This window comes from Sorex araneus, chromosome X, assembly GCF_027595985.1.
Source record: "Sorex araneus isolate mSorAra2 chromosome X, mSorAra2.pri, whole genome shotgun sequence".
Taxonomy (NCBI): domain Eukaryota; kingdom Metazoa; phylum Chordata; class Mammalia; order Eulipotyphla; family Soricidae; genus Sorex; species Sorex araneus.
In genome coordinates this window covers 305509836-305518400 of record NC_073313.1, presented here as the reverse complement: position 1 = coordinate 305518400, position 8565 = coordinate 305509836, and positions in this window count along the sequence as shown.

Below are 8565 nucleotides of genomic sequence, written 5' to 3'. Positions count from 1 at the left end.
TCGAGCATACCAAATGTGTCCTCACCAAAAGATGTGTGAGCACCTGGCCCGCAGCGGGAACCTTGCCCTGACTCCAGCCACGCCTTCCGAGCAGAACAAGCACAGGCAGGACAGCAGAAGCCTGCGACTCCCCGGGAGCACCCTGGCTGACAGTGTGAGCATGGCCACAGAAGGGAGAACCCAGCAGGCACCAGCCCCCCGCCCCATGCTCCAAGTCACAAAGAGCAGAGGAGGGAGGGCAGGAAATAAACCCCATCAAAGTCTCTCTGGGCTAAAGAAGAACACAAAAACCAAACAAAGTCGTCATAGCATAGTATTAGCATCTGCATTTGCATTGGTACTTATAAGCACAAACAACAAAACTATCTCAATTGCCAGCAGCTGGTGAGGAGACAGCTGGATGTGATGTGTTGCAACTGGGTTCTCTTAATCAAGCAACCAAGACACAATCCATGGCGGGGAGACAAGGAGGTCTTTATGACACCAGCTGATCAGACCGGTGGGTCTAGCCCTAGACAAAGCTCCAGGGTCCAAGAGCCTGTCTCTATAGGACATTGCTACAAACTCATCATTCCTTTGCTTCACACTCAAGCAACGACACGATGGGGTAGGGGAGGAGGCAGGGGGGCCCGCATGTACTTGATGGCATCTTATCAGTATGGCTACAGAGAGTTTCTGAAAAGCAGCATTTTCTTAGCTTGGAACAGGGACATTCGTCCCAAGTGCAGACAGGTTGGGCATCTTTTTAAAACTTTCCACCCACAAGTAAAATCATCTCTTTAAAGCACATTCTATAAATCGATTATAAAACCAAAGATACATGTAATAATAAATTTCATCAGAATAGTGTGACAAGTGTAAGATGAGTGAGTCGTGTCTAGTAAAGTTCACTTGACATTGCACATGCCAGGTGGAGGGTGTATCTGGGGCTGGACTCAAGTGGCTCATTACAGGCGCTCTAGACTTGAATGCAGCTTGAGAATTCTGATGCTTTCATGTTAATATTCTTTTCCTTCCATTTCTAATAACATAGAGTTTTATTCTTCATTACATAGAAACGATTTTATTATGATTTTTAAAACTAAGGGCCTGGAAAGATAGTACAGCCGTAGGACACTGGCCTTGCATTCGACCAACCTGAGTGCAATCATTCCTTAAGTCCTTGTGGGAGTGATTCCTGACACAGATCCAGGAGTAACTCCTGAGCACTGCTGGGTGTGCCAAACCCAAACAAGCAAACTGTAAAAGCTAAAGTTGATACTCAATCTTAATATGTGATTCTTAGTTATTCCCAAAAGTTGAAAATCAAAGAATAGTCACACACAGACAGTTAAGTACTACTATGTCTTTTTGTCATACACAAACTTATAAAAAATATTTATAATGTTTTACTTTATTGCTTGTTCATTTGGATGGGGAGGAGAGCAGGTGAGGGGGCGGGGCACACCCGGCAGTGCTCAGGGCTTACTCCTGACTCTGTGTGCAGGGATCACTCCTGGTGGTTCTTGAGGGACCATATGTGGTGGCAGGGATTGAACCAGGGTTGACTGCTTGCAGGATAAGTATAGTATCACTGTCAATCTCTCCAGCCTATGCCTTATTCTGACCAATTAGGGAGTGAGGTAAACTATATAGATTGATTCTTGACTTTATGACATTAAAATTGTATCAAATGGTGTGTGCATATACATATGTACACATACATTATACATACACAAAGCATATATAAAGTACAAGAGAATATGTATGTAGAGGTACCAAGAATATCTACATATATACTCCTTTAGTTGCCAGTACCCTGAGTTCATAGGTAGTTTCAGGGTCGCATATTTATACCATCTATAATTATATATACATATATACTATCTATAATTTTACACATTAATAATGCCATATTAAGTGGCATTATTAATTACGAAGAAAGCTAAGGCAGCATTGAAAGCATCTGTGTAACCATTAAAGGAGGGAAATCTTAAATCCCAATATTAAGTGTGAGAGCCTGATGAACCAAAAAAACTCCTGCTCAGCTCTCCGCCCCCCAAACCTTCAGGTTCTCTGATCGCTGAATAAACAGCCAAAGACCCACATGTCGGTAGGCGATGGGGGCCTCGAACAGGGAGATTTTGGGTGTGTTCTGCTGCCCTCTTCCGTCCATATGTGGCACTGCTGGGCTCATTCCCAGGGTAGAGAATTTTGAGGCGCTTAAACTCAGGACTGGGCTGGGCTAGGATCAAGGGTACAGGTGCTTTGCCTAGAGTCCTGATCTGTCTCAATTCTCAAGACCTCGATCCATCCAAGCAAGAGCAGCCTCAGCTTGGGGATGAGAACTGGGTTCAGAACGGTGCAGGGAAGACAGTGACCCAAGCGATGGACGCAGGAGGCTCTCGTGGGCACACGGTGGCCTGAGAGCTCCTGAGCTTGTCCGAGTTCACGAGTTCCCGATGCTTCCTTCAGAGGAGAGGAAGGACCCTCACAGATGCACCGAGAATGGAAGGCGGATGCTCTTTCCCGGGAACGCCCAAACCACTGTGGGGACGGCCAAGGGTCCCCAGCACCTGCGGACTCTGGGAGACCCAGCCCACCTCTTCACTCCTGCCACCTCCAGCCTGGCCATCCGGCCCCTGGGTCCTGCAGGTTCTCCTCTCTAGGGGTGAGGTTTGGGGGTTCGCTCCTGGCTTTGAGGCTTTTGCCCGCAGTTTTAAAAGAAGGAGGAGCAGGTCCCTCAATCCCCCCCCCCACCACCACCCTCATTGATCACACTGGCTCTGTGTAGGAGTGGAACCAGGAAGTGGGGGGATGGGAGGTCCTAGGAGGCCTCTGGATCACCAAACCCCACAGCCCCTGGGCAGTCCTGGACGTTGCTCCCCAATTTTTTTCCTCCTAATCAACTGTCTCCTGCTTCTTACCTTGGCAGTCCACAGTCCGGGTTTGCTGAGTCCTGAGCACCCAGAGGAAGCACTGTGTCCCACCACTGGCGGGGGCGGGGCTCATGGGTGGGACCTGCAGGTTCAGCCTGAGCACTCTGTTTTCTGGGCAAAGGCGGAGGAGACTGTGGGGCAGAGGCAGCCTCTCCTCTTTCCAGGAAAGAGGCTGAGGGCTTGAGCCCTCCTGGACTCCCCTGCTTCATCGTAGACACAGAAAACAGCCTCCCCTACCATGTCCATCTGCAATCTGACCATTGCACGTCAGGGCCACCTCCCTAAATCTGATCTGGAGAGAACTCAAAGGCCACAGGCTCCAAAGTGCCTGCACTGCTCTAGCAGAGAGGTGACAGTTTCGAGACCCCCATCCCAACCTCTCACATCCCTCCACCCCTACTCACAGGCTGGGCATCCTTGAGCAAGTTACTTCACCTCTTTGTGCCTCATATCTTCTCATCCCTAAAATTAAAAAAAAAAAATTCCCACTGAAGAAACACTGGTCTCCAGTGCTGTGTCAGCTGTAGGTGTCGTTTCTTGCCTCGGCCATTGTGTATCTCTCACCCCATCTCCCACCAAGTCTAGTCACCCCCATCAACTGCCAATGGTCCCTCTTTGGTGCCAGTCCCCCCCCCAGCCCCCCAGGACTCACCATCCTGTTGTCAGCCAGCATTTAAGCCACCTTTTCTACTCACAAGAAAACCTAAGTTGCACTTTCTCATCCAAAGTTTGTGTGGGTTCAAGGAGTCACAATTTGGGGAGCTGCAAAGATGACTCAAAGACCTTATCACATGCTGTGCATGCAGGTGACCTGGGTCCAATCCCCAGCACCCCTTAGTCCCCTCAGCACTGGCACAGGGAACCTCATTGCCAGGAGTAACCCCAGCAATATCAGGTGTGGGCCCCCAAACTCAACTCCCCCAATCCATGAATAACTGTGCACGATCTGGCTAATACAAGGGAGCTCTGTTAGTCATTCTTGCCCCCACACTGGAAGCCTTCCGCCAGCGTCAGCCTTGCAGCCTCACTGCTGGCAAGCTGTCACAGCTCACTAATCCATGATACCCAGCCCGGGAGGCCCAGCCCAGAAGGCCCATCAGAGTCTGTGCTGGGCACACTGGCTGGGACCAGACACCACTGGCCCAGAGTTGTGCCTGCACTGTGGGGCCACCGGAAAACTTGATCCTGGCGGCAGGGGCAAGATAAGACTAATTCACAAGGCAATTAGCAAAAAACACAAGATAGCTTAAAAGCACTAAATTGTTTCTTGCAGACTATAATTGTGCTAATAATAAGAACCATTTGTATGGCGCTTTAGCATTTACCCAGCTCTTGGAAATACATTATCTCACATAATCCTCAAAACAAGGCAGCAAAGTATTGTAATTAGTAAATGAGGAAACTGAGGCGCACAGAGATGAAATAGCACATTTCTGAGGACACCACCGGGGAGCTGGTAACTCAGAAAGAACGACTCCAGTCAGAGTCATCTCACTTCCTTGGGAGGCTGGGGTGGGGGCAGGGGGGTTCCCAAGTGGTGTTTGGGAGGCCTGGGAGCCCCACCAGTGATTCTCATCCAACTGGGCTGGTGGTTCATTGCAAGGTCCTGAGGGTGCTGCCCAGGTGCTGGAGACACCTGGGCTAGCCACCCCAGGGTACAGCATGCACCCTGTGATGCTCAGGGGACCATGTGGGAAAGAGAACTGAATCCAGGTAAGGTTCATGAACCCCAACTGCTGCATTATCTCCCTGCCCTTCATCTCACTGTTTGACCTTCTTTACACCCACCCCTACAACTGTCACTGTCACTGTCATCCCTTTGCTCATCGATTTGTTCGAGCGGGCACCAGTAACGTCTCTCATTGAGAGACTTATTGTTACTGTTTTTGGCATATGCAAATTGGCCCCTACAACTATTGGGGTAAAATATTTTACAGTTGATGTTTTGTGTGCGTATCCAATGGTTTTATTTGGGGGTGCTATCACAGTTACAGGGGCCTCTGTTGGAGGGGTTTGATCTGGCTGCACCCTGGGAGCTGAAGCGTAGGGTTGCAGCGGCCCCTGGTGGCCTGCTGGAGAATCACAGCCAGGATCCCCAACCCAAACATGCAAGGGAGAGGGAAGGGAGTTGAGGAGGGAGTGAGAGAGTGGCAGATCCCAGGAGAGCATCACCAGCTGCCTACAGCATGGTGAAATGGAAAAATACACCCCAATCTCGAATCCAGGGGGCTGGGTTCAAGTTCTAGCTTCTGCTCCCTGGCAAGAGACCTCACCTCTGAAGTTCTCATTCCTAAAAATGTGATCTTAGTAGTACCCACTGGGCGGGCTGTGATCAGGATGACACTGGTGATGCTTTCAATGCTTTCTCTAGCACAAAGTGGCTCCTCCCAGAGCCCAGTAGGAACTTTTGGACCCTGGGCACTTTTTCTTTCCAGGGACTTTCTCCATGAAAATAGTTTAATTCTGTTGGTCAGCTAAGTGTGTTGGCATACAGATGAATACAAACAAGTGGAATATATTCCTTGTTCCCTTCTTTTTCTATTGCTCTCTCTCTCTCTCACTATCTCTTTCCCTTCTTTCTCTTTCCTTCTTTGGTACCAGGAACCAAACCCAGGGCCTCACACATACAAGACAAGGGCTCTACTACTGAGCTGCACCCTCAACCCTTTTTTACCTATATTTACATCTATATATATGGTGGGTGGGCCACACCCAGTGGTGTTGAGAGACTATTCTTGGCTCTGTGCTCAGAGTGACCTGTTGTTCAGGGGTGACCCCTGCTAATGCTCAAAGGACCATATGTTGTATAAGGAATTTGAAGCGGGTTCTGCTGCATGCAAGGCAAGGATATTAAACCCTGTACTATATCTCCAGTCCCCTTTTTGATTTTTGAGGAAATCAAAACCTTTTCATATGACCTCTAAGTATTGGCCTATTCTGTAAGGGCCTGGGCATCCATCACGCATGTCACTGTCACAGGAATGGCTCAGTGCTGTGACCTCTAAGGGCTGTTGATGTTCCTTTAGCAATGCTCCTTCCATCCGCCTGTGGGTCAGCACCCTGGCCCTACCCTCTCTCTACTGCGTGCCATATGATACAAAGTTTTCCAGTACCCCAGTGCCCTCTGGCCTCTCTTTGGTTCCGGGGCTCCCCCAAGATGCCAGGCTGCAGTTCTGATGTGGATGGCAGGTAGAGATCAAGCCTGCGTGGCCTGTGCCTTAGACCAGGGAGGGGAGGGGGCTTTCAAGGCAGGGGCCTACTGGTTCCCTTCACAGCAGCCCTCAGCCAAGGCTTGTCCAGACCTCTGCTGTCCACAGAAATAAGAATATGAACCATTAGCAACAAGCCACCTACATTAAGTCCAAATGGCCCAGGGAAAGGAAACAGAAATACAGAAATCCACCCCCACGACCCCCACTCTGCACTGCCTGCCTCACCTACTTTCCAGAGGGGCCCCAGCAGCCAGGGCATGACGCTTGCATGGACATACACTTGCCATGTCCCGGAGTGAGGAATCTGATCTCTACCAAGATTCCATTGGGATAGTTATTGTTTCGGTGGACACACATGTCACAGGCAGCCCTGAAGCACATCAAGGACCAAGCCAGACCTAATGGTTTCACAGGCCTTCTAGGTCTGTGGGCTGGATGTTCTTACCCGTGGTCTAGATCCCTACTGAATGCACACAAGATTTGAACTGCACAGTAACACAGCAAAGCCTGCAGCCCTCTGCGGTGTGTTCATGTCAACACACAGCCAAGGCTGAGTCCGGATCTCCACTGTCCACAGAAATAAGAAAATGAACCTTAACAACAAGCCACCTACATAACTTCAAATGGCCCAGGAGAAGGAAACAAGATGAAATGCACTTTAATAATTTGCTTAATTTAATTCAGCACAACAAACTATGCCCCTTTCAACAAACCCTTAGCAGGAAATTATTAAGGACCGATTTTAGATTGCTTTTTTTTCTTTCATTCTAAAGCTGAGAACATATTTAAAAGGATTTTTCATCCATTGCAGCAAACACAAAAAATTTCAACCTTCAATGAAAAGCTTTATTGTGTGCAAATGCAAAAAGTAGTAATGCCTAGTAATGGTACTCGGGTTCAAAAAGCCTGGAGATAAAGCTGTTTCCACAGAGAATCAGAAAGAGGGATAGAAGGGAAAAACAGGCCTTAAAGCATGTGGTTCTGTCAGAATGCAGACACAAGGAACTTTACTTCCAGCCATGCTGATGTGAGCAACTCCCCAGCAAAGAACACCCAGGAACCAAAATACAACTGTCCAGAGAGACTGGACACATGTGTGGAGAAGCACGGGTGCCCAGGGTCAGTACAGGCTGCCACTGTAGAGGAACAGCGCCACCTGCCTCCCTGGAGAGGTGATTACAGAGGGTCTTGGGGAAACACAGGCCCTTATCAGGTGGTCAGCAAGAGGAAAGGCTGTGCTTGCTGCCCATTGTTGAGGCCCGACCTGGTCTAACCAGTGCCATAAACAAGCAGTGGGGTGCCCAGACTCAGGCTGCACCTTGGAGTGCACACCATCCCCCTACCTGCATCTGCTGATCTTGCCCCTCAACACTTCACCCCTGCCAACCGCCCACATCCTGTTTCACAGTTTCTCACCACTACACCAACTTGGAGCGGTGGGTGCATGTGATGTAGGCAGGTAGACAGGAAAAGACCCTTGGCAATAACACTTATCACTGTCACTGTCACTGTCATCCCGTTGTTCACCGATTTGCTCAAGCAGGCACCAGTAACATCTCCATTCGTCCCTGTCGTGTTCAGGGTCAGGGGAATGAGGCCCATTATTGTTACCGTTTTTGGCATATCGAATATGCCACGGGTAGCTTGCCAGGCTCTGCCGTGTGAGATTCTGCATCGCTCTCTTCCAGAAGCTTTGTTTTATAGTCTCTGGATCTTGGCCATTGATGAAATTGCATGGTGGGGGGTGAGGGGGCAGGGGAGGCAGTTTGTGGGTGTGACTGCCAAGCTACTGGAAAACTGGGGATCTGGGTGGAGAAAGCCCAATCCCAATCCGAGCAGGCTTAAAGATCTCAGCCAGGGGTCCCACATACCTGGGTTCCTCTGCCGGTCCCTTCATGCGTGAGGCTCACCCGTGCAAGTGGAGAGTGGCCTTGAACATGGCTGTGGCTGGGTTCTGGAGGTCTTCAGCTGCCAGAGCTCTGCTCAGGGCAGGAAGGGAGACTCAACCCGCCCCCCTCTGAGGGGCCCCGGTGATGACAGTCTGGCGCAGGGGAAGGAGCTTCTGTCTAACGCTGGGATGTATCTAGGGGTTCTCTCTGCCCTTAGGTGAGCAAAACTTCCAGGAAAGAAAATTTTAAGACTGATCCACTCTGTGGATATGGAAAACAAAGACCTGATAAGACCTTCAGGAGACCCTGAGGAGACTGGACCCCTCCCCATGAAGTTCCTCTCCTCAAAAATCCTCAAACCTCTCTAATCCGATTAACTTTAGTGATTCAGCCCCGAGAAGACTCCAGAACTTCCAGATCAAGACATCCCTCGAAAGGCCTATAAAAGCTACCTTGAATAAGGAAGGGTGCTGCCCCGCGCCCATCTACTGCTTGTGCTCACATAGTTGAGCACATGTGTCGCCCGCATCTCTCCTCTTGAGATAT